Source organism: Armigeres subalbatus, chromosome 1, assembly GCF_024139115.2.
Source record: "Armigeres subalbatus isolate Guangzhou_Male chromosome 1, GZ_Asu_2, whole genome shotgun sequence".
Taxonomy (NCBI): domain Eukaryota; kingdom Metazoa; phylum Arthropoda; class Insecta; order Diptera; family Culicidae; genus Armigeres; species Armigeres subalbatus.
In genome coordinates, this window is record NC_085139.1 from 283,422,594 (window position 1) to 283,450,052 (window position 27,459).

The 27,459-nt window shown below is 44.4% G+C and overlaps 1 protein-coding gene across 5 annotated transcripts in view; it reads left to right on the top strand.

The window, feature by feature from the left end:
- Positions 1-891: 891 nt before the first annotated feature.
- Positions 892-27,459, top strand: part of LOC134207661 (uncharacterized) — a 62,135-nt gene continuing 35,567 nt past the window's right edge. Inside the window, exon 1 of one of the 5 annotated variants that reach the window (XM_062683440.1) lies at positions 892-2,002. The gene's annotated coding sequence lies outside the window, so the exon portion shown is untranslated. Of the gene's footprint in view, positions 2,003-13,518; positions 13,961-20,156; positions 20,176-27,459 lie in introns of those variants that run through there. The other 4 variants (XM_062683437.1, XM_062683438.1, XM_062683441.1 and 1 more) reach the window with 4 other exon arrangements.

Genomic DNA, 27,459 nt, shown 5'->3' on the forward strand with positions numbered 1-27,459 from the left:
ATGGTAATTAATATACGTTAAACATTTAGGATGAGTGGAAAATTGAGAAAATGTAAATCGCGTAAAAACAAAATCCAGTGTATGATCAAATCTGACCTGAACATTCTTTGCAAATCAATCTGTATATCTTGTGCCGAATTTTATAAAGTTCTATCAACAAAATCAACTGACAATAACGGAACAAATCATGCCAAAACCATCATCTCATTTAAAAAGCGGGCCCGGGCATATTGCAATAGTTTTGGCTATTTAGTTCTTGTTCACTTGTTCAGCTTCAGTACTTCTAGTGGTGATGGTGAATAGGGTCATCTAGAGTGGTTGTAATACTAACTGCGGGATACTTAGTATATAGAGGAATTGCTAATATAATACTAAGTTGAAAAGCAGACCGAGTTCCATTTGGAATGTATAGCCGTTGAAGAATAGAGAAGACGTTGAGTAATTTGTAATAATAAAAATGATATTTCACGTGTATTTGCTTAGAATTTAGTTCTAAGTCGCGCGGATTTGGCGCGGAATGGATTTCATGTCGCGCGGAAATGGCGCGGATTTGATTTTAGTCGGCGCGGATTTGGCACGGAAAATATTTCAGGATCTCCGTAACAAACAAATATAACGAACGACAAGCCGATTATGGAAGTAGCTTGCAAAATTGTAATTATGAAAAAAATGGACATTGTGCAATATTTTTCAACCACTAGACCCAATATAAAAGCAATCCGTTTGTCTGTGAATTCTCCGGCACATGTTTTGCATGTTCCTCTCTCTTGACGATTCGTGTGCGCTCTCACAGTATTTCTTTCTCTGTTCACTGTGTACATGTCTGTTGTTGAGCTTGTATTGAACCGAGGTAGGCACGCGAAAGCGAGAAACAGCCCGTGGTGGAGGTAGTGGATAGGTCCGATACTTGACTCGCTTCGCACAGTTGGAGAACGGTGATGACATCAATGGGAAGTTTGCAACTCTGCTCCTGATGGATAGGAAAAAAGTTCAGCTACTTCAGTTTTATTTTCGTTCAATTCTTATTTTGAAAATCTGCTGATGGTTCCAGGTATCGCCAGGCAAGTGAATACAAGTTGATTGAATGCTGATATTCGCGAACAGTGGAATAGTAGTTGCGCATGTGAAGTCACGCGACCCCAAATTTAAGTGATAGAAACGATCCTTTGAAGAAGTCCGTCGTGAAAATTGAATATATTACGCTGTATTTTTTGCCACGGAGATTGTTGTACAAAAAACGAAACACAGCACTAGATATAAAAGTAATAGCGATATCAAGATAACATTAGTACGCTTTCCGTCAGTAGTTCTACTGTGGTCAGTGGTTGTTGATAAAACTCCGATCGATAACATCAAGAGGGTGTTCCTTTCGACCGCCCTACGGCTGCATTCGATCATTATAATCAATCAAACGTAGAGAGTAATAATAAGATCATAAACATTGAGTGAAAGTGCCCACACCTAGAGCATTAGATTCACGGATTTGGATTTATAATGAACCAGACCCGCGAGTGTGGTGTGTTATATTTTTGCACAGCTCCGTTCCGTCGTCATAGCATGTTGTGAAAAAGTCGTATATCCAAAAGTACTGTTGTGATGATTATTGACCAGCCAAACTAGCAAAACGCACACCAACGAACCGAAGAAAATATTATAAGCATCAGGACGACGACCAGGTAGTCGTCGACATCGAAACATTGTAGCGTAGTGGATCCACTTCCGGTAGTAGGTTTGAAGTGGTTTTTGGTGAAACTGAAAGACGGACGATGATATCGAGTTCAGCTGTGAAAGGATAGTCCTTTGTCGCTGACTTCTGTGGCCAAACTTTTCGTTGGTGAAAATAGTGAACCATAACAGCCGTACAACATAAACAAAGCTTCGATAGATCTACTGGGTGCAGGCATTTGTGAATGTAAAACAAACGAAGACACACCAATACGGTCTGTGGAGCAAGTACAGTGGATCGAAAAATTATTGGTACGTGCTGTACAAGTTACAACTGGTAAGTGAATATACTGTTTCTTTCTATTTGCGACTTTCTTCAGTATTGAACCTGGATAGGGGAAAGTGGGGCAAGACAGCCAACGTTGATTATGACTTAAGTGAGCATTATATTCACATTTTATAATTACGAGGGATTGTTAACAATGATGTAAAAGGGCTATACAACTTATTCTTCAACGCTTGTTCTTGAAATATTAGTTTTAAGATGGTTTAGTTGAAATTCGATTTTTTTAAATAATTTTGTGGGCGTTACATAATTTAATATATGAAGCCAAATTACTTGTTTTGCACAAAGAAGAAGAAGAAGCAGAAATATGATAATCTAAAAAATCTCAATAGGAAAGTATACATAGAAGTTTTTAAAACTCTTCTCAAAATTCTAAAAGCAATTTCATTAAAAACGGTAAACAGGGTTGGATTTTTTCTACTGTATAATAATAAGAGTATATAAGAGTCTTCTCCATTCGACTAATTCCATGGCTACACGTCGCCAACCACGCAGTATACGGAGGATTCGGAAATCGTCTTCCACCTGATCGATCCACCTTACCCGCTTGTGCACCTCGCCTTCTTGTGCCCATTGGATCGTTGTCAAGAACCATTTTGACATTCTGGCTACGTGCCCAGCCCACCGCAGTCGTCCGATTTTCGCGGTGTGAACGATGGATGGTTCTCCCAGCAGCTCATGCAACTCGTGGCTCATTCCTCCACGTACCATCCGCCATCTGCACCCCACCATAGATGGCACGCAGCACTTTCCTTTCGAAAACTCCAAGTGCGCGTTGGTCCTCCACGAGCATCGTTCAGGTCTCGTGTCCTTAGAGGACTACCGGTCTAATGAGCGTTTTGTAGATTGTCAGTTTGGTACGGCGGCGAACTCTATTCGATCGGAGCATCTTGTGGAGTCGAAAGTATGTACGATTTCCAGCCACTATTTGTCCCCGAATTTCTCTGCTGGTATCATTTTCGGCAGTCACCATTGAGCCCAAGTACACAAATTCTTCTACCACCTTGTTTCGTCAACACCGATGCAAATTCGAGGTGGGTGGCTCACATTGTCTTCTCTTGAACCTCTTCCTATCATGTACTTCGTCTTCGACGTGTTGATGACTAGTCCGATCCGCTTAGCTTCCCTCTTCAGTCTGATGTAGGCTTCCTTCATCTTCTCGAAGTTACGTGCCATAATAACTATGTTGTCGGCGAAGCCAAATAGCAGGAGGACGGACTTATTGAAAATTGTACCACTCGTGATAATCCCTGCTCTTCGTATTACCCCTTCCAAAGCGATGTTGAATAGCAGACACAACAGACCATCACCTTGCAGTAACCCTCTGCGCGTTTCGAAGAGACTCGAGAATGCCCCTGAAACTCGAACTACGCCTATCACCCGATCCTTTGTCGCCTTGACCCACCTTGTCAGTATATCCGGAAATCCGTGTTCGTGCATTAGCTGCCAAAGCTGGTCCCGTTCGATTATGTCATATTAAAGTTTATGTCGATGAACAGATGATGTGTCGGCACGTTGTATTCGCGGAGTGTCTGCAGTACTTGACGAATGGCGAACACCTGGTCCGTGGTGGAGCGTTCGCTCATAAAACCCGCCTGGTACTGCCCCACGAAATCCCTTGTAAATGGTGCTAGTCGACGGCATAAAATTTAGGAGAGTACCTTGTAGGCGGCATTCAGCAATGTGATTGCGCGTTAGTTGCTACAATCCAGCTTATCGCCCTTTTTGTAGATGGGACAGACATAGATGTCCCATCCACTCCTGCAGCAAAACTTCTTCCTCCCAAATCTTGGTAATGACCCAGTGCAGCGCTCTAGTCAGTGCCTCACCACCGTGTTTAAATAGCTCTCCTGGAAGTTGGTCAACCCCAGGGACTTTGTTGTTCTTCAGCCGGCCAATCTCCTCCTGGATTCCCTGGAGATCCGGAGCCGGTAAAATTATGTCCTGCGCGCTTTCTCCCAGGTCCATCACCATACCACCATCTTCGTCTGCCACATCACCATTCAGGTATTCTTCGTAGTGCTGCCGTCACCTTTGGATCACCTCACGTCCGTTCGTAAGAAAGTTCCCGTTTATGTCCTTACACATATCAGGCTGTGGCACGTGGCCCTTACGTGAACGGTTTAACTTCTCATAGAACTTTCGTGTGTTATTAGCGCGGTTCAGTTGCTCCGTCTCTTCACGGTCTCGATCTTCCTGCTGACGCTTTTTCCTCCGGAAAATCGAGTTTTGTCTGTCCCGCGCCTGTTTATATCGTGCCTCGTTCGCCCTCGTGCGATATTGCAGTAATCTCGCCCAATGCTGCATTCTTCACTTCTACTAACTGCTCACATTCGCCGTTATACCAGACGTTTCTCTGATCCGGAGGCACCGGTTGCGCTGCTACCAATGGCGGATCGAATATCTCTCCAGCCATCTTCAAGAGACGCTGCGCCTAGCTGCTCTTCCGTTGGGAGTGCCACTTCCAGCTGCTGCGCGTATCCTTGGGCTAGTCTACCGTCTTGTAGCCGCCCAATGTTAAGCCGCGGCGTCCGACTTCGACGCGTGTTGTACACCGTCGAGAGTTTTGAGTGCAGGCATACTGCAACGAGGTAGTGGTCGGATTCAATATTCGCACTGCGGTAAGTGCGGACGTTCGTGATGTCGGAGAGGAATTTACCGTCGATTAGAACGTGGTCGATTTGGTTTTCCGTTCCTTGATTAGGTGATTTTCATGTGGTCTTGTGCTTCGGATTACTATTCCGCGGGAGGCTGCAAAGTTTACGCATCATTGGCCGTTGTCGTTCGATACGGTATGCAGACTATCCGATCCGATGACTCATTTCCTCCCTTCCTACCTGAGCGTTCATGACGATTTTGACGTACCGCAGTGGGCATCCATCGTATGTCTGCTCCAGCTGTGCATAGAACGCTTCTTTCTCGTCGTCGGGTCTCCCTTTGTGTGGGCAGTGCACGTTGATGATGCTTTAGTAGAAGAAACGGCCTTTTATCCTCAGCTTGAACATACTTGCGTTGAGCGGCTGCCACCCAATCACGCGGTGGAGCATCTTGCCCAAAACTATGAAGCCGGTTCTCAGCTCGTAGGTGGTGCCACAGCTTTGGTAGAAGATAGCTGCTCGATGCCCGTTCTTCCACACTTTCTGTCCTGTCCAGCAGATTTTCTGCAGCGCTACGACGTCGAAGTTCATCGTAGATTATCCTGTCGCAACCTGCGCAACATAATGACTTGCAGTTTCATGTTCCAAGTTTCCAATCGTGATCCTTTATTCGTCGTCTTGGTCGTCGAGTCGTATTATCTTCTATGTCGTGCGTAATGGTTGTTTTTAAAGGCGGCTTATTGGGCCTGCGCAAACCTCCTGTCTCGTCGGAGGGCCGTCGTGTCAGGTCTGTTTAGCGTCCAACCTAACACCAGGACTTGGGCTTGTGCGCTTTGAGCGGCACACGGTCGTTTTGGTGGAGCCTGCTTGCGGATACATGCAGCTTTTTATAGAAGTTTAACAGAGCCAACTGTCAAACCCCACCACATCCTAGGCAGGCACCACAACTCGCAGATGGCCTGGGAGGGATCGTCAAGCCCTTGGACATAGTCCCTGCTGCCCCCGGTGTAGCCTCCTTACCTACCTACCTGATAGCTGGTTGGCTACAGCGTCGATACACCTTTGCCTGGCGTATTGTAGAGCTCCATAATCGTTGGTCTTGGGCGATATTCCTCCAGTTTCCCTGGACGTTTAGGGCGTCCCCAGGTCTGATTCCACCGCGTGCAGTCAATGTGTTCGTGGCCTTCCACAAAGTCGCCAGCCCCTATCTGGTGTAACCGAAGAGAGACCACCGGTCGTGTTCCCTATTTGCCCGACCTTTACAGACCCTTTACCTCTGGGGACTCTCGAACGGTCGCTGGCTCCAAAATTACTTACGCTTAATATTCTTTCCCCACTTCCCACCTACCTGAACTCGCTCAACCCACTGAAAAAAAACGGAAAGCAACTTTCGAAGACAACTTTAAACTGTAGCCACGGCAAACGCAATGGGAGTGAATTTTCCTGAACTGAAACTCAAGCTAACTTCTTCAAATTACTTAACGGCATTTATTTTCTAATTCGGGTTGGACGTATCGGTACAAAATGGAAAAAGAGAGCTAATCATGGCCATGAAAATACAAGCTCACATACCTGCGCAGGTTTTTGCTTCTCGATGCACTGATGCGTTGAAAGTACTCCGCCGAGAAGATGGCGACGATGTCCTCCGACCAGGTTGTGGCGATGGCGGCCGATTGGCTTTGCCGCAGATGCTGCAGATTGGCGCGCAGCGATGGAGGTCGAGCTCGAGCGATATGGCCGAAACTAAAGATGCGGAGGGAGTGGCGGCTGGACGGAAGGCTTCCGATTTCGGAAACGAGAGTCCGGAATAACCGTTCCCTCAAGCTAGTAGCTTCCTTTCCCTAACGACCCGGCTTCGCGTACCTTTCCGGTTCACCGAGCGAGGACTAAAAGGAAAACTACTAACCGTTGGTTCGGGTTCGGTCCTGGGTACAATTATTGACGACGTACGGACGCCGCACTCTCTGGAATGATCCAAGGGAATTGGAATAGGGATCTTACCTTCGACAGTTTATTGTCCGCCGAGTTTCGCTTTTTGACGAGTGACTTCACTCCTCCTCCGTTTGACTACCTTTACAGGCGGGCCTTAACGCACGCTCGAGCTCTTGATGCCCGTTGGAAGAAAAGGCGGGTCCTGTTGACGCCACACGTATTCCGTAACCGACTCCAGTCGAATCCAGCCCGTTACAAAAAGCGCGATGCGCTGGAAAAGTCCAACGCGAATTCGTTTCATTAAAAAACTTTACATTAAACATTAAAATTCGTTTTACCTTTTTGTACGTTTCACTTAACTAACTCGGTGTTCGCGGAATTCAAAAAACACGTCCTAATGACGTCTGCTACGTTAACTGTTAATTTTAGAAATTTGATTAAAATAGACACAGAACAATTCACTCCAATCACACTTTACCTTTTAGTCAAACTAGCCAAAATCAACTTTAAATAATGAAAAACTTTGTAATCTACTCGCAAACACTTCTGATCACCAGCCGTTCACTTAGCGAAATGATCGAGTTCTTGTCTGAATTTTATAAAGAAACTTATCCTTTTGAAAAGTCGTCAATCATTTTAAATTTGCGCCAAATAAATTTGAAATGGCGACAAAGAGTGCGCGCCTTCGGTGAGTCGATAAAAAACGAGCACATGAGAACACTACAACAGTACATGATCAATTTCTATTTGGATAATAATTTAGTCAAGACACAAACCTCGTAATCGACATACAACTAAAAATTCAAATTTCTTTTCGTACGGTTTGCAAATTATTTACGTAATGTAATGTTTCATTATTTAATTAATTTCAAATAATTTTAATTTATGATTTTACTTAAAAGATAAAAACGTCATAAATTTTTATTTTGACTTAATCAGAATTGATCGTAAGAACGTAAAACGTTACACTGGTTCTCTGTTGAATATTGTTTTCACTATTTTTTCTTCCGACATTCGAACTAAGTGATCAGCCCACTGAAGTCTGCCGTATTTTATACGATTCACAATATTTTCTTCATGATTCATGCGTCTGCGCCACACATCATTTTCTAGTTTCCCTCCGAGTATTGTACGCAGCACTTTTCGTAGCCCCCATACACAAATTAAAAAGTCGAGTGAAATATATCTTGGCGACATGTAAGGCTGGACCTCCCCAGGCCATCTGCGAGTTGTGGGGCTTGCCTAGGATGTGGTGGGGTTTGACAGTGGGCCCTGTTAAACCTCTATAAAAAGCTGCATGTATCCGCAAGTAGGCCCCACCAAAGCGACCGTGTGCCGCTCAAAGCGCACAAGCCCAAGTCCTGGTGTTAGGTGGGACGCTAAACAGCCCTGACACGACGGCCCTCCGACGAGACAGGAGGTTTGCGCAGGCCCAATAAGCCGCCTAGAAAACCAATCATTACGAACAATATAAGAGATAATGAGACTCGATATAATCGGCAAAGACCTAGGCGACGAATACAGGATCACGATTGGAAGCTTGGAACATGGAATTGCAAGTCGCTAGGTTTCGCAGGTTGCGACAGGATGATCTACGATGAATTACATCCCCGCAACTTCGACGTCGTGGCGCTGCAGGAGATTTGCTGGACAGGACAGAAAGTGTGGAAAAGCGGGCATCGAGCGGCTACCTTCTACCAAAGCTGTGGCACCACCAACGAGCTGGGAACCGGCTTCATAGTGCTGGGTAAGATGCGCCAACGCGTGATTGGGTGGCAGCCAATCAACGCAAGGATGTGCAAGCTGAGGATTAAAGGCCGTTTCTTCAACTATAGCATCATCAACGTGCACTGCCCACACGAAGGGAGACCCGACGACGAGAAAGAAGCGTTCTACGCACAGCTGGAGCAGACATACGATGGATGCCCACTGCGGGACGTTAAAATCGTCATCGGTGACATGAACGCACAGGTAGGAAGGGAGGAAATGTATAGACCGGTCATCGGACCGGATAGTCTGCACACCGTATCGAATGACAACGGCCAACGATGCATAAACTTCGCAGCCTCACGCGGAATGGTAGTCCGAAGCACCTTCTTTCCCCGCAAAAATATCCACAAGGCCACATGGAGATCACCTAACCAAGAAACGGAAAACCAAATCGACCACGTTCTAATCGACGGTAAATTCTTCTCCGACATCACGAACGTCCGCACTTACCGCAGTGCGAATATTGAATCCGACCACTACCTCGTTGCAGTATGTCTGCGCTCAAAACTCTCGACGGTGTACAACACGCGTCGAAGTCGGACGCCGCGGCTTAACATTGGGCGGCTACAAGATGGTAGACTAGCCCAAGAATACGCGCAGCAGCTGGAAGTGGCACTTCCAACGGAAGAGCAGCTAGGCGCAGCGTCTCTTGAAGATGGCTGGAGAGATATTCGATCCGCCATTGGTAGCACCGCAACCGCTGCACTTGGCACGGTGCCCCGGATCAGAGAAACGACTGGTATGACGGCGAATGTGAGCAGTTAGTGGAAGAGAAGAATGCAGCATGGGCGAGATTGCTGCAACACCGCACGAGGGCGAACGAGGCACGATATAAACAGGCGCGGAACAGACAAAACTCGACTTTCCGGAGGAAAAAGCGCCAGCAGGAAGATCGAGACCGTGAAGAAACGGAGCAACTGTACCGCGCTAATAACACACGAAAGTTCTATGAGAAGTTAAGTGAACGGGTAAGGGCCACGTGCCACAGCCTGATATGTGTAAGGACATAAACGGGAACCTTCTTACGAACGAGCGTGAGGTGATCCAAAGGTGGCGGCAGCACTACGAAGAGCACCTGAATGGCGATGTGGCAGACGAAGATGGCGGTATGGTGATGGACCTGGGAGAACGCGCGCAGGACATAATTCTACCGGCTCCGGATCTCCAGGAAATCCAGGAGGAGATTGGCCGGCTGAAGAACAACAAAGCCCCTGGGGTTGACCAACTACCAGGAGAGCTATTTAAACACGGTGGTGAGGCACTGGCTAGAGCGCTGCACTGGGTCATTACCAAGATTTGGGAGGAGGAAGTTTTGCCGCAGGAGTGGATGGAAGGTGTCGTGTGTCCCATCTACAAAAAGGGCGATAAGCTGGATTGTAGCAACTACCGCGCAATCACATTGCTAAACGCCGCCTACAAGCTACTCTCCCAAATTTTATGCCGTCGACTAGCACCAATTGCAAGGGTTTTATGGGCGAACGCTCCACCACGGACCAGGTGTTCAACATTCGCCAAGTACTGCAGAAATGCCGCGAATACAACGTGCCCACACATCATCTATTCATCGACTTCAAAGCCGCATATGATACAATCGATCGGGACCAGCTATGGCAGCTAATGCACGAACACGGTTTTCCGGATAAACTGACACGATTGATCAAAGCGACGATGGATCGGGTGATGTGCGTAGTTCGAGTTTCAGGGGCATTCTCGAGTCCCTTCGAAACCCGCAGAGGGTTACGGCAAGGTGATGGTCTTTCGTGTTTGCTATTCAACATCGCTTTGGAAGGGGTAATACGAAGAGCAGGGATTAACACGAGTGGTACAATTTTCAATAAGTCCGTCCAGCTATTTGGTTTCGCCGACGACATAGATATTATGGCACGTAACTTTGAGAAGATGGAGGAAGCCTACATCAGACTGAAGAGGGAAGCTAAGCGGACCGGACTTGTCATCAACACGTCGAAGACGAAGTACATGATAGGCAGAGGTTCAAGAGAAGACAATGTGAGCCACCCACCGCGAGTTTGCATTGGTGGTGACGAAATCGAGGTGGTAGAAGAATTTGTGTACTTGGGCTCACTGGTGACTGCCGAAAATGACACCAGCAGAGAAATTCGGAGACGCATAGTGGCTGGAAATCGTACGTACTTTGGACTCCGCAAGACGCTCCGATCGAATAGAGTTCGCCGCCGTACCAAACTGACAATCTACAAAACGCTAATTAGACCGGTAGTCCTCTACGGACACGAGACCTGGACGATGCTCGTGGAGGACCAACGCGCACTTGGAGTTTTCGAAAGGAAAGTGCTGCGTACCATCTATGGTGGGGTGCAGATGGCGGACGGTACGTGGAGGAGGCGAATGAACCACGAATTGCATCAGCTGTTGGAAGAACCATCCATCGTTCACACCGCGAAAATCGGACGACTGCGATGGGCCGGGCACGTAGCCAGAATGTCGGACAGTAACCCGGTGAAAATGGTTCTCGACAACGATCCGACGGGCACAAGAAGGCGAGGTGCGCAGCGGGCAAGGTGGATCGATCAGGTGGAAGATGACTTGCGGACCCTCCGTAGACTGCGTGGTTGGCGACGTGTAGCCATGGACCGAGCCGAATGGAGAAGACTCTTATATACCGCACAGGCCACTTCGGCCTTAGTCTGAATAAATAAATAATAAATGTAAGGCTGGACATCGCTCAGGATGAAGATCTTTTAAGTCAGCCCTTTGCCCTACTCGGTGTGTTCAGGACTCGATAAGTAAAAAGTAAGTTAGTAGTATGAACAGAAGTTTATCCACACTTTTCATTGCTAGATCCTTGTCTGAGATGACCAGACCTGGATCTATAGGCGAGTGTGCTTTGGTGAGTAAATAGGTCGAACAAAAACAAAACAAGTTCTAGTTCACTTCAGCTTGAGTAGTAGACGTCACTTGTGGAACATGTTAAAAAAAAATAAGGGCCTTTACAACACTACATGTTTTGAAAATATGTTCATATGTACAAAAAATCATGAGAAACATAGTGTTTACTACTGATTTCTTGTAGTCTGCTCTAGACATTGCTTCTCATCTTAGATGAAGGCGTGTTTTTTGAGATATTTTTTGTATTTTTGAAATTTTCCCTGATTGTATAAGGAATTCCCTGATCATTCCAATATTTTTCCAGATGGGGAAAAAATCCCTGATAATTCCAGGTTTTCCAGTTTTTTTTTTCAGGTAGTAGAAACTCTGATTTTCTATAGCCGAGTGGAGTTGATAGGACTTTGGATAGGTATTTGGCCACTCTGATTCTTGACCGTTCTATCGCGACCTTTGTTTCTTTGCGCTTCTCGATTTTCCGCCAACCACTTTTTTAGTTAGTTGTGCAGCTCACCCAATTTGCCGAATCATCCGCTGCTCAAGTTCCAAGTTCTACAACGAACGATCTCTTCACAGCAGGATCTTTTAGTCGGTGTGTTCTAAATTACTGTTCGAGCCTCTTCTCCCGTCGCTAAATCCGATCATTGGTCGGATTGCGCCAATTAGAAGGTTATGACCAGACACGATCTCAGAGCTGCTTTAATTCCGGACAGCATGAAAGCTCTGTCTCCATTTTCAGCTGTTGCAGATGTGGTTGGTTTGATTTCCAGTATTTCCGTGACGATAGAACCACGTGACTTTGCGGACTGGTTGTTGGTGGAAAGAAAACAATAAACATCCACTTACTATGCAAACAGCTCATTTCTCTGAGACCATGAGGTCCCACGACACACTAATAGTCCCTGTTGTTGTGCCGATCTTCGCATTAAAGTCACCCCCATTTAGATCCTGATGCCACTTTTCGAAAGTTTTTCCACGCCGGAATTCAGTTCACTTTCTCGGCAGCATCGGTCGGGTGGACATTGAATTACCGTGTGGTAATCCTAGCACGTGTTCTGAATCTAAGTAGCCAACCAACTCCTTGGTGGCGGGTAGCATTATCCCCTCGTATACCGAAATATAACAATACCTGTCCCGGTGGTAGTGTTTGGTCTCCAAAGTTTATCCAACGGACTTGACGCTATAGTTTACAGGTTTCAGTTGACATACATTTGAAGATCCGTTGAGATGAGTATTATTGATATTGAAAGATAGCAAGAATATTTTTTAACACAATTAGCCACGGAGGGCTCTCTTCTTCCGGTATCGGAACTACTTAAATTCGATTGGTAAACAATCATCCAACGGAAACCCAAACAAAAAATCACGGTCGATACCTACTGTTTGTCTATGTATTCATCTAGCAAACTAAATAAGAGCTGTTTTTTGTTGTTGCGGCGGAGAAGTAACCAGTTTAGTTCACCGCATTTTTGCACACATAAATCTAATATCATTATGGCGTGTTCGCTGGGAGATCTTACGATTCAGCAGAAAAAAAATCCAGCCTTCTGCTGGTTGTTATTGTTATTGCTATACTGTTATTGCTGTCTCGTTTTCTCGCTCATAGCGTTAAGTATATTTAGTGGTTTATAGTTTCGCGGCTTTCGCGAATTTGCAAACAAATACATGAGGCTTAGTGGTAGATATCTAGCGGTTCGCTATCGTGTGATCTATAATGGTATATGGTTCGACATTTGCCGTCAGCGGCGTAGGAGGTGATTGACTGATATTTAAGTTTGTTCTGAATTTATTTTAGAATGATATCAAATCTAGACATTTTATTTTCGACGACAAATATTATGCGATCGTGGTTTTGTTTAACCGCATTCAAAGTATCTAAATCGATCAGAATTCTATCTGCATTGGACATATAAATAAACTCATGTATAACTCAACTTTACCCAAACCACCCAAACACATAGATGAACTAGCTTTATAAGCCAACTTCCGGGTAGATCGAAAAGCCTTAACCGCAAGTTGGCCAAACCTCACTCCTTGCTATGCTTCAAATCTGTGAACACTTCTGTATCGTTACTTCCTACAACTTTTGAGTTCTTAAATACAAATCATTCAACGTTGGTTGGGCATAGTTACGACCATGTGCTCGCACGAGAACCAACACGAAGAGAGGAAGTGTTGTTGATATATCATATTTTGTTTTCGATGCAAAAGCGTATATCTATTGCAGTACTGTGCAGTGGTGTGCAAGAAGTTATACTAACTGGGTATACGTAGTTATTCTTGGACATCACGAGTCTAACTCAAGCTCAACACGCCGGCAACTGTGACTGCAGCTACCGTTCCGTTTCAGTTTATCGCCAGCCGCGTGCGCATGAGGCACCGAACAACGAACCTAATTCCATTAGCTCATCTCTTGAAGTTGGAAGACGTTCTATTATGGTCGCTTAAATATACATTCATACGTGAATTATCGTGCCGATTTGGAAAAACGGTTTCACTTTCGAGATTCGATCTGGCAGTCAGCACATACCTATTCGGCATTGCAATTAAAGGAACGCGTCGTCACCACGTGCTCTCAAGTGTGTATCCCCCATCAGAGCTTGCACGTCGGAACGACGACGGTGTATAAACTATATTGCAAGACCAAGTGATTTGAACTGTAATTGCTAACTGGTTAAGAGCCGCGTTGTTTACGTCGCGATACCTCGCCGCGCCCGTGTCGGAGCGCACGACTGCAAATTCAAAACAACACTGCAATTAGCCTGCAAATCGCTGTGGAAATAAAGAGGTAGGGAAATTTTCTACTTTAATTGTTTGCAATGACGGAGATGATTGGAGAAGTGTACAGCTTTACTGGTTGGTTGGAGGTTGATGTTGTTTTGGTGCGATGCAGTGCAGTGTACTGATAATCTGATGATTTCACTTTCGTCGAGCGATCGGAACTGCTGCGCGAACTAACGATTAGGTAATATCGACGAGCGAGCGGCTGATATCACCGATGAGATGGTCAGAGGTGTAAGTTGTCAATCACGATGGAATCGTTTATCGTTTCGGATTCTCATTGTTGACGGTAAATTGAGCTTAGTGGCAAGCGTGCGGATGTTATGAAGGATAGATGAGACCATAAGCAGTCTAGTCAAATGCATATTTTCAAAACGATTTCGATCTATCTTTCAAGTTTTAAATTGTATCTACTACATCTTCTTCTTCTTCCTCTTCTTATTGGCATTACATTCCCTACAGGGACATTGTCGCCTCGCAGCTTAGTGTTTTAAGCACTACCACAGTTATCAACTGCGAGGTTTCTGAGCCAAGCATTTTTGGAGTCGTATACCATGAGGCTAGCGCAATGATACTTTTTTATGACCAGGGAAGAGTCGTGAAAATTTCCAGCCAGAAAATTTTCAAGGCCGAACCGGGAATTGAACCCAACCATCTTTACCATGGTCTTACTTTATAGCCGCGCCCGCGCATCTTACCACAAGGCTAAGGAAGGTTATTTTAGATACCTGATTGGCTACAGCATCATTAAACCTATGACTATGACAGCGAGCAAAGCGCATTTTCTCATGAACAATCATGAAACGATGTTGTGCTTTATATTAGAATTAATGTTACTGAATTATTTTAATAGAGTGCAAAAAACAATGACTAAACGATAAGTTAATCACATTTCTTTAATACACAAAGTTGAAAGTGGCTATAAACACAATAATAAAGCAGACATTTCACATTTTTCGCCCTTGTAACAGAATAAAAAAATGTTGAGATTTTTGTGGCATGCTTTCCATGCTGCACGTTTCTATAAAAATGAGAGCAACTGACATCTGACATTGATATTGAGACATTCTAGTATTGCTCATGATACAGCTCGTAATCAGGGATTGAACCCAAAAGAGAAAAAGTCTCTCACTTATCATCTCTGTATACACATACGATATGTAACATAGCGTGAGAGATTTTTTTTCGCAAGCTGTCTTGATAAATAACTAATTCGGGAGGCTATATCTCATGATAAATTTCTTTTTTCAAAAAGCTCCAAACGCGGGGAGCACGTGTTCTGATGATACATTTTAATTTGTTCTACACAGCTGTGCGATCCCCTACAGAAAATGATCGAGAACAAATCGAGAATCATCACTTCTCTGTGGGAGCTGTCTTATCGATTATGTTCTTTCGCACTTGTATTATACAAGTTTGATAGATTTGTTATCATGGCTTGCTATGATTTTTTTTGCCTTTTTCTATCGTTGTTCGCAATCTATTAAGAGCGATTTCCGCAAACCATGGGGTCGTACACTAATTTCGTAAGCATTTATGGGGGCAGACCCCCCCTGCCATTTTCTTACGCTCCAAATAAATAAATGATTAGTATGGGAAAAATCTTACATGGGGGGAGGGGGTTGAAAAACCCAGGAAAATCGCTTACGTAATTAGTGTACGGCCCCCATGCTCGTGATTTATTCGCGTCTGCACCACAAACCAGCCGGTAGTCTGTTCTTCTTCCCCCCTTATTAATTGAATAATTTGGGGGATCGATAGATGCAGTTGAAGGACCCTTCATCTATAAGGTCTGATAAATGCCGTCCGTCGATCAGTACATGGTCTGCATGTGAGCCACTCGGGTGTTGCCAGGTGTGTTTGCGGATATTTCGGCACTATATTGCCGTCCTTAGAGCTGCAGCAAAATTCACAAATCGCAGGGTATTATCGTTGGTAACTAGTTGGTTGTAGTCAATGATTCCAGTTTTTTTTTTCAAATTGTTGATTTTATTTGTTTCACTGTAAATTTCAAGGGAGTAGGTAAATTTCTTGAAAGGAGGCTTCCAAAGCCTCTTGAACCTCGAGCTGGCCCGACTCTACGGCGAACCCAGGTTTAAAAAGGTTTGCCTAGAAGCTAGAAGAATATAATTTGCAGGGCATGTTGCAAGAATGGCGGAAAGATGATGTTCGTTCCAGATTGAATTGTCACAAGCATGCGTGGAGTACAGCATGCAAACTGACTTCGCATGCTTCCAAAGCCTCTTGAAAGGAGGCTTCCAAAGCCTCTTGGAAGGAGGCTTCCAAAGCCTCTTGGAAGGAGGCTTCCAAAGCCTTTTGAAAGGAGGTTTCCAAAGCCTCTTTGAAGGAGGCTTCCAAAGCCTCTTTAAAGGAGGCTTCTTGAAAGGAGACTTCCAAAGCCTCTTGAAAGGAGGCTTCCAAAGCCTCTTGAAAGGAGGCTTCCAAAGCCTCTTGAAAGGAGGCTTCCAAAGCCTCTTGAAAGGAGGCTTCCAAAGCCTCTTGAAAGGAGGCTTCCAAAGCCTCTTGAAAGGAGGCTTCCAAAGCCTCTTGAAAGGAGGCTTCCAAAGCCTCTTGAAAGAAGGCTTCCAAAGCCTCTTGAAAGGAGGCTTCCAAAGCCTCTTGAAAGGAGGCTTCCAAAGCCTCTTGAAAGGAGGCTCCCAAAGCCTCTTGAAAGGAGGCTCCCAAAGCCTCTTGAAAGGAGGCTCCCAAAGCCTCTTGAAAGGAGGCTCCCAAAGCCTCTTGAAAGGAGGCTCCCAAAGCCTCTTGAAAGGAGGCTCCCAAAGCCTCTTGAAAGGAGGCTCCCAAAGCCTCTTGAAAGGAGGCTCCCAAAGCCTCTTGAAAGGAGGCTCCCAAAGCCTCTTGAAAGGAGGCTCCCAAAGCCTCTTGAAAGGAGGCTTCCAAAGCCTCTTGAAAGGAGGCTCCCAAAGCCTCTTGAAAGGAGGCTCCCAAAGCCTCTTGAAAGGAGGCTCCCAAAGCCTCTTGAAAGGAGGCTCCCAAAGCCTCTTGAAAGGAGGCTCCCAAAGCCTCTTGAAAGGAGGCTCCCAAAGCCTCTTGAAAGGAGGCTCCCAAAGCCTCTTGAAAGGAGGCTCCCAAAGCCTCTTGAAAGGAGGCTCCCAAAGCCTCTTGAAAGGAGGCTCCCAAAGCCTCTTGAAAGGAGGCTCCCAAAGCCTCTTGAAAGGAGGCTCCCAAAGCCTCTTGAAAGGAGGCTCCCAAAGCCTCTTGAAAGGAGGCTCCCAAAGCCTCTTGAAAGGAGGCTTCCAAAGTCTCTTGAAAGGAGGCTTCCAAAGACTCTTGAATGGAGGCTTCCAAAGACTCTTGAAAGGAGGCTTCCAAAGCCTCTTGAAAGGAGGCTTCCAAAGCCTCTTAAAAAGAGGCTTCCAAAGCCTCTTAAAAAGAGGCTTCCAAAGCCTCTTAAAAAGAGGCTTCCAAAGCCTCTTAAAAAGAGGCTTCCAAAGCCTCTTAAAAAGAGGCTTCCAAAGCCTCTTGAAAGGAGGCTTCCAAAGCCTCTTGAAAGGAGGCTTCCAAAGCCTCTTGAAAGGAGGCTTCCAAAGCCTCTTGAAAGGAGGCTTCCAAAGCCTCTTGAAAGGAGGCTTCCAAAACCTCTGGAAAGGAGGCTTCCAAAGCCTCTTGGAAGGAGGTTTCCAAAGCTTCTTGAAAGGAGGCTTCCAAAGCCTCTTGAAAGGAGGCTTCCAAAGCCTCTTGAAAGGAGGTTTCCAAAGCCTCTTAAAAAGAAGCTTCCAAAGCCTCTTAAAAAGAGGCTTCCAAAGCCTTTTAAAAAGAGGCTTCCAAAGCCTCTTAAAAAGAGGTTTCCAAAACCTCTTGAAAGGAGGCTTCCAAAGCCTCTTGAAAGGAGGCTTCCAAAGCCTCTTGAAAGGAGGCTTCCAAAGCCTCTTGAAAGGAGGCTTCCAAAGCCTCTTGAAAGGAGGCTTCCAAAGCCTCTTGAAAGGAGGCTTCCAAAGCCTCTTGAAAGGAGGCTTCCAAAGCCTCTTGAAAGGAGGCTTCCAAAGCCTCTTGAAAGGAGGCTTCCAAAGCCTCTTGAAAGGAGGCTTCCAAAGCCTCTTGAAAGGAGGCTTCCAAAGCCTCTTGAAAGGAGGCTTCCAAAGCCTCTTGAAAGGAGGCTTCCAAAGCCTCTTGAAAGGAGGCTTCCAAAGCCTCTTGAAAGGAGGCTTCCAAAGCCTTTTGAAAGGAGGCTCCCAAAGCCTCTTGAATAGCCTCTTGAAAGGAGCCATCCTAGCTTCTTGAAAGAAGGCTCTCTTGAAAGTTGGCTTCCGAGTCTCTTGAAAGTTGGCTTCCGAGCCTCTTGAAAGCAGGCTTCCAAGCCTTTTGAAAGGAGGTATCCGAGCCTTTTGAAAGGAGGCTTCCGAGCCTCTTGAAAGGAGGCTTCCGAGCCTTTTGAAAGGAGGCTTCCGAGCCTTTTGAAAGGAGGCTTCCGAGCCTTTTGAAAGGAGGCTTCCAAGCCTCTTGAAAAAAGGCTTCTGAACCTTTTGAAGGAAGGCTTCCGAACCTCTTGAAAGTAGTCCTCCAAACCTATTGAAATGAGGCTTCCAAGCCTCTTGAAAGGACCCTAGCGAGCTTTTTGGAAAAAGCTTCCAACCCTCTTAAAAGGAGGCTTCCGAGCCTCTTGAAAGCAAGCTTCCATGCCTCTTGAAAGAAGGCTTTCAGGTCTCTTCTGCGTTCTATGGGTTCTGAACAGAACATGGGCCAAGAGCATGCCTTGGTGATCATAGTTTTGAACTTTGCAAAAACGATCATGGTAACTAAGGTTCCCTAGATTTGGAACTATGCAAAATCATAAAAGCATGCTTCATTTCTTTCCGTTAGATGCTCATGTGTTTTTTTACTAAGCAAAGAATGAAGACTCATACTCGAAGAAAACAGTGTAGGATGGCGAAGAATGAACCTTGACCCGACTCTACGGCGAACCCAGGTTCCAAAAGGTTTGCCTAGAAGCTAGAAAAAATATAATTGGCAGGGCATGTTGCAAGAATGGCGGAAAGATAATGTTTGTTCCAGATCGAATTGTCACAAGCATGCGTGGAGTGCAGCATGCAAAACGACTTCGTATGCTAGCGGCGCAACCTAGAATAGAGAGATGAAGCTCCGAACTAAGTAGTACGGCGTCAAATAGTTACGTCAATACGATACATCCCGTTAAAAAAAAATAGTTTAATCATCTACTTATTCATAATCTAATTCGAACCTACACCTACCTTTTGGAATTATAATCGATTTTCATCTGATTGTTCAGTCCGTTTTACAACAGCTCAAAATATTTTTTGTTTTCTATTTTTATATATCTAATTTAGATGCCTTATAACAGAACATAGTTTTTAGAAGTATGACTTAAATAAGTGAGAGAATCGTTTGAGCGAATATTTTCGACGAGAAAGGTCAAATCTCGTTTTACAAATAAATAAAAACGTTTCGATATGTTTTGTTTCGTTTTATGATAACGATTTTTCATTGTTTCTATAAATTCTATCCATTTCGACGGATAAAAACGGAAAATACAAATAAATTGCAACAGTCATCTATACTGCGTACTAAATAGTCTTCTTACTGATGTAGTGCTTCAAATGAAAAACGCCAGAACCGGTAACAAGGACATTCGAAACGATTGCGGCGCGAGCGCCAGCCGCGATCAAGCGACACGAATAACGACAATTCCTGGTCATGGTCGACACGAAACTTATAGCACTTGAAGTCTTGAGTAGCACACTTGCAGTCTTAATACGCGATTGGCAGTTTGTTCTGGAGAAGAAAATTAAGGGGTGACATCATGAGCACCTGATACAAATTATTTGGCTTGTAAAACTGCAATAATTACTCGAGTCGTAATTGGTAAATGATATCTTCAGAGAATGCGGAAGGTTGCCTTGGCAGAAGATAACATTTATCAACCACACTTTGAACTGTGTGTATGGCAAGCGTCAACACAGCGCGGTTCTAATATTTTATCGCATGCGGTGGTGGCCTTATACCCTACAGGCAGTGGGGCAAATAGCGCAGCACATGGATGTGGGCCAAAACAAGTCGCATTCACATCGGTTTTTCCGCGCGTAAACAAACTGCGCCGGGTTTAATTTTATCCCACGCTTCAAAAGTCGTCACTGACGGGCGGGCGGACGTTGTTGAATCAGTATCTAGAAAGACAACGCAAATCGCGCACTTTTCGTTTGTTAGTTATCTAGTCTTTTTGGCGTGTTAGAATTCGAAAAGACGGTAAAAGCAATATTTTCAACGCTTCAATTTTTAAGTCTACTGCATAAGGATTAATAAGTCGAGTGATTAGTGAAACCCTCTAGAATTTTTATCATCTTGTTCTGATGATTAGATCACTTTATATACTCAACAGAGACATATATCTTAGAAATCTGACTTCGAATTGTTGAATCCATGCACTGTTATGAAATGATGTTCATATTTTGAGATTTCAAAATTAATTAGTATCAATATGCCAACACATAACAATGTTGATATCGAGAGTCGACGCTTGCTGCCGTTCATGGCTTTCATGCACATGCTGTTCTATTCAATCCACCGCTGACATTGCAATGGACTGGCGACTTGATTGTGTACTAGATGTCATCTGTTTGAGTGTAGTAAAAATTATTTCTTCTGTCCCTGCATCAGCCAATTCATTCGGAATTTTGTCTTTTTAGCAGCCATCTAAAACTCAAATTTATCATCTATAAATCGCTAACAAACCTGTATGCCTGTGTCAGATTACAATCTAATAGCAAATTCTTGCTATGTACCGGGGTAGAACCGAAAAAACGGTGAGTTTTATATTCACACATCCCAACTCCCACCGGCTATCGTCGTCAGTCGCACGCGGACGGTGACTAAAAATTATTTTCATCTTGCCTCAAAAAACAGGAAATCGCATCGCGCCGTTGTCGTTTGTTTTGTACACACCCATGTCGTCGAACTTTCGAGCGCAGAGTCTAACGGGTCCGAATATCTGCATCGGATAAGTGCGGTTGTGTTGATATTGACATTGTTGGACTATAACACAATCAGTCGGGTCAATTAGCTCGCATGTTTTTCATTCAAGATCCCTCATTGATTGTGATTAACTCTGAATGCAAATATGTGAACCTATGATTGGAACAAACCCACCACTGACTGCCTGTGCTGCGACGGAAAATGTTGACAAGGCATCATACGTAGATTAGTGGATGTGAGTGAAAGAAATTAGTTCGAAGCAAAAATAGAGTTTTGCTATTTATATCACTCGAAAGGCGATTTCCTGTGTAGGAGGAAAACTGGTGCTGAAATTAAGTGACGAAAGACCGAAACTCACGTGAATGAGCGAAGGGCGTCGTGCCTTTTCCTGCATCCATCCATCGTCGGATGTGTGAAGTGGGAAACAGCTGACACGAAAACGTCATAGTTTTGGCTTAAATAGCGGTTGATTACCCTTTAGTTAAGAAACAATACTGGCATATAAAATTGACTGCCATATACAGATTTATTTGTATCGTACTATTTTCAAAACATCAATACTACAGACACAAATTAAAGATTTGCGACAGGTTTCACGGATATATTTTTTTTTATTTTGACCAAAATGATCGAATTTTGTCTCCGCTTGGAACAGTTTTGAATCGAGAAGGCCCTTATTACGAATTCCACTGCACGGTGAAATGAAGCACATGTAAAGTTGAATGAGCGATCCATTATTACGGATTGAACATGTGACAAAAACTGTTATTATGGTTTCCACTCCACCTCTATTATCGCTTCACAGAGTACAATCTATTAACTTCACTTCATGTGGAAACGGTAATAGCCTAATAGGACAACAAATGTGAATTGAAGTGATCGTTAGGTCCATGAAAATTCAGAACTAATTACCGCGGAAATTCAGCAGTAGTCTACGGACGTGACTGTTGAGTATTTCCTGACTGTAGGCAAGCGGGAGTCATTTGGAACGCATATGTCATTGATTATTCACTGAATGTGATTGTCGACAAATTGCCCGAATGCTTTGATTGCTAATGATGTTACTCTCAGTTGTTGTTCACACTAGGCCTAATATTTGATTTATATAGTAAACGGCACAGTAACGTCGTCTTTAACCTGATCGATCTACCTTGCTTACAGCACACCTTGCCTTCTTGTGTCCGTTGGAACTTTATCGAGAATCATTTCACCGGCTTGTTGACCGACATTCTAGCTATTTGTGCCAACAGCTGATGAAACTAATGGTTCATTCGCCTCCTTCATGTACCGTTTTTCATCTGTACCCTGCCAATGATATAGTACGCAACACTTTCCTTTCGAACGAACCAAGTGCACGTTGGTCCTCCACAAGCAATGTCCAGGTCTCGTGTCCATTGAGGACTACCGGTCTAATGAGCGTTTTGTACCAAAATAATCTGTTTGGTACGGTGGCGAACTTTATCCGATCGAAGCGTTTTGCGGAGTCCAAAGAACGTACGGTTTCCCTGCACGATGCGTCCCCGGCGGCACCCGAATACACGAATTCGACAACCTCGATTTCGTCACCACTGTTATGTACTTTGTCTTCAAAATGTTCGATCCGTTCAGCTTTCCTCTTCCATCTGAAATAGGCTTTCTTCATCTTTCTAAACTGACGTGTCATCGTCATCGATGTCATCGAAGAAACCAAATAGCTGAACGGACTTCGTAAAAATCTTTCCACTCGTGTCAATCCCTGCTCTTCGTGTTACCCCCTCCAAGGCGATGTTGAATAGCAGGCATAAATAACATCCTCTGCGCGTTCAGAACGGACTATAGAATGCTCCTGAAACTCGAACCACGTAGTCTCTTCATTATTGTTAATCATGGTCTATGTTGTCGCCTGGCCTGTAAATCGTCCGCAGCAGGCATTGAAAGGGTGAGTGAGTGAAGAGAACTAGCATTGACTGTATGTCCTTTTCTGCCTTTTCCAGGTGTCAGGTCCGACCTCGACTCTGAATAACTTGACCCGTAACGCTGTAATTCGCGATTCGGATGGAATCCCATTCGGGATTCGGATGGAATCCCATTCGGGATTCGGATGGAATCCCATTCGGGATTCGGATGGAATCCCATTCGGGATTCGGATGGAATCCCATTCGGGATTCGGATGGAATCCCATTCGGGATTCGGATGGAATCCCATCCCATTCGGATGGAATCCCATTCAATTCGGATGGAATCCCATTCGGGATTCGGAAGGAATCCCATTCGGGATTCGGATGTAATCCCATTCGGGATTCGGATGGAATCCCATTCGATTCGGATGGAATCCCATTCTGGATTCGGATGGAATCCCATTCTGGATTCGGATGGAATCCCATTCAGGATTCGGATGGAATCCCATTCGAGATTAGAATGGAATCCGATTCGGGATTCGGAAGGAATCCCATTCGGGATTCGGATGGAATCCCATTCCATTCGGATGGAATCCCATTCTGGATTCGGATGGAATCCCATTCGATTCGGATGGAATCCCATTCGGGATTCGGATGGAATCCCATTCGGGACTCGGATGGAATCCCATTCGGGATTCGGATGGAATCCCATTCGGGATTCGGATGGAATCCCATTCGGGATTCGGATGGAATCCCATTCGGGATTCGGATGGAATCCCATTCGGGACTCGGATGGAATCCCATTCGGGATTCGGATAGAATCCCATTGTTGCGAACGACACTAGCCTAATCAGCATTAATTACCGGTGAAAGCAAAGCTTAGTGACAGTCGGTCGCATTCAAGTTAAGTGTGCAATCTGCAGTGGAAATCACTCTGCAAATTTCCAAGGATGCCCAGCCAGAAAATCATACCTGAAATCGATTGAGGAACGTACATGTGCTAATCATAAGCTACACGCCCTGGCTACCCGAGTACAACATCAGTATGTACTCTAGTTCCGCTCAGCATTCGTGAACAACCGCCGACCAACCGCCCTCTTTACTCGAAAGTGACCCGCAGTAGTGGCGAACCGATGAACGAGGCTATGGAATCGAGCCTATTCTCAATAACGGAGAGCCCGGAACATGTTTAACCGACTTCTTCTTCTTATTGGCATTACATTCCCACACTGGAACAGAGCCGCCTCACAGCTTAGTGTTCACTTCCACAGTTATTAACTGCGAGGTTTCTAAGCCAAGTTACCATTTTTGCATTCGTATATCATTAGGCTAACACGATGATACTTTTATGTCCAGGGAAGTCGAGACAATTTCCAATCCGAAAATTGCCTAGACCGGCACCGGGTATCGAACCCAGCCACCCTCAGCATGGTCTTGCTTTGTAGCCGCGCATCTTACCGCACGGCCAAAGAGGGTCCCTTAACCGACTACAAGCATGCAAAAACAAGCAAGAACAATAATTCACAGCTCTATCTGAGCTGATGCTGAAATACATCTATAATGCCTGATCAAGCTAAACTAAGAACTCTCAATTGGAACGTAAGATCCATTCTTCACAAGCAACATGAATTCTTCGATTTCTTGATCCGCCATGAAATCGATGTTGCTGTCATATTCGAAACATAGTTGAAAACGTCAAACTCTTTCATTCATCCAAATTCTACCAACGTTCGAAGAGACAGACAAAATGAAGATGTCGAAAGAGGTGGTAGAGTAATTCTGTCGATCCGCAAGGGGATTGTCTTCAAACAAATCGATTTATCTATGCGCGTCATCGAAGCAGTTGGAATTATTGTCGAATGTAATGGCTCCCTGATCAAGGTTGTTGCAGTTTGTTTCCCGGGAGCAGGACATTTAATTAACTGGCAGTGTTTCCAAAAAACGATGTACAGTCTCTCACAGCAGGAGACTTTTCAACATTCGTGATTGGGTACCTCAATGCGCGCAGTCGAAACAAAAAAACAAAGCAGGAACTCAACTTTGTCAGATGGCAGCTACACTCTACAGATAACTTCTTCGTTCACGCCCCAGCATCCCTAACATTTTATTCCACCGGCCGAGGAAATCCGTTTACCCTGGTCCCTGGTCATTATCCGTTCCAACAACTTGGTAGACATGTTAGCACCAACAGTTATCGACGAACTATCTTCCGATCACCTGCCAGTAGTATTCTCAATCGATTCAAGTCCTTCAGTTGCGCCAAGAAATATCCGATATTATTACGTCTGAGCGAATTGGTCAAGATTCCAAAGAATTATCAACAATTCGATAAACCTTACAGCCCCACTTATCCTGCACATGAACGGTGCGGCCTCAGTCGATGATTGAATAGCCTTTTTCACCAACACCATTCTTGATACTGAAAGTCTTTCCATTCCAAAACGACCAGACCGTCCACGAATTTCGCTCCATACCAGAAATCTGATTCGTCTTCGTAACGTGTGCCGGCGCCAATGGAAAAGACCAAAAGATCCAATCTACAAGTTTATTGTTGAAGCACTATATAACAGAATCCGGGAAGAATGCGCGCAGTCATGTTTTGATAAGCTCGGTGATGTTATAAATAAATTAGCTCCTGGTGAAGATAAATTGTGGAAAATTAGCAGAGCACTTCGTAATAATAGCAAGTTCACTCCCCCTCTGGGGAACGGTGAAGTTCTAGTTGCATCTTCGTACATTAAAGGTGAATTACTCGCCGACAGCTTTGCTTCAGCACATAATAATCATACGGATGGAGCTCGTCTAGTCAGACCGAAGGAAGTGAAACAACTAATAGCAATATTAAAAAATAAAAATGCACCTGGGTGTGAGCAAATTGTGAGCAAATAACCTGCTGAAACACCTACCACAAAAGGCTATTATTGTACTAGCTAAAGATTTTATAGCATGCTTACAGCTCTACTATTTTCCTAATGCTTGGAAACACGCTGCTGTAGTACCTATTCCGAAGCTCGGTAAAGAGCATGAGCATGAGCATGAGCAGGATAACCGTACAATTCGTAGTTGCTACTCCGTGATTGACTAGAACTTGCGAAATTGCACAGGGAACCAATTGAATGGAGCTTGGGTTTAGCTATCATTCTCAATGTGCAAATTTCGGAAATTCAATGCATTTTACTAAGTCAATTACGGCGCCGGCCACGTCCTTACGGTCATCAAGGGAAGGAAGGATTATTAGTTCAACTCTCGTTGCTACTAGAGACCGAGTATACCTCTGCATCTCCACGATAGTCTTAGGATAGGATATTGTGTTAGTATGAAGGGATATATTATCTGGATTCACTTTGGTAAGTGATGCGATATATGGGATAGGAATATATGAATGAGAATTAGAAGTACTAGAGTAATGAGAAAGTATTAAAGTGAATTCTAATGGGATTCATTTTTTACAATTAGAATTTGAATGCTATTGGATTCTAATACCACGCACACGTCTACCACACCATCGCTACCCGCACATTAACCTCACACATTCTTACTTGCATGAGGCCTGCACGAGCATAGCGACCGTATATAGCATTCTTATGCGGGTACAAATGAATACCAATCTATTTTTATAACAATTCTATATTTAGAATCATACTTGCTAGCAATGAGAATTTGATTTGCAAAGAGATTGAGTTATATGATTAACGAAATTATCTTATAGGAAATTGGAAAGGGCCAGGGATCAAACCCTTAATCTCCTGCTTATGAGGCAGAAGCAGTGACACAAGGCCACCAAGCACCCTTACCTATTCCGAAGCTCGGTAAAGACACTACAAACCCGTTAAACTATCGACTCATCAGTTTGCTCCCATCTCTCATGTCAAAACTGATCTCTCCAACAAACAATCATCGGGAATGAATAATAGTGCTGTCCAATGAGAGCTCGAAGTAGCTCCAAGTTTCTCCCTGTCCTGCTCATGCCCATTTGTTGACAAAAAAGAACGAGCAGGACGGGAACAACTTCGAGCTACTTCGAGCTGCTCATTGGACAGCACTAATGTTAGACGTCGAGAATGCATACGATTCAGTATGGCAAAATGCTATACTGCATAAAACGAGTTGTGCCAATTTTTCCGATACATTTGATAAAAATCGATTAATCCTTCATTAAAAATCAGATCTCCCAAGTCAGCGTGAACGGAGCACCATCGACTAAAAGAGCTATTTCTAATGGAGTTTCTCAAAGTTCAGTCCTTAGCCCAACTCTGTATAACATATTCACAGCGGATATAAAAATGGTTGATGGAGTGAATTATTACATCTTCGCTGATGACACTGCTCTCATAGCGACAGATTCAGAATCCTGCAATCGTGATCACCAAATTGCAAGCAGCGCAAAATGCACTAGAAAGATATCAACGGAAATGAAAAATGGGAGTGATTGGTTCACGGAAGTTAAATATCGATTTGAACCTAGACCGGAAACTGAAGTTCAAAGTGCACTTACAAACAACGCTAAAAAAAATGTGACAAAATCATAAAGTACCTAGGGGTAATGACGGCTTTGGCAGGTTTTGTTCTATTATTGTCATGGGGCTTTTTTATGACTGATTATGATCAAATTTGGCCAAAACATTCTTTGCATATCAAAGAATATTGTGGCCAAATTTCATAAAATTCGGTCGACAAAAACG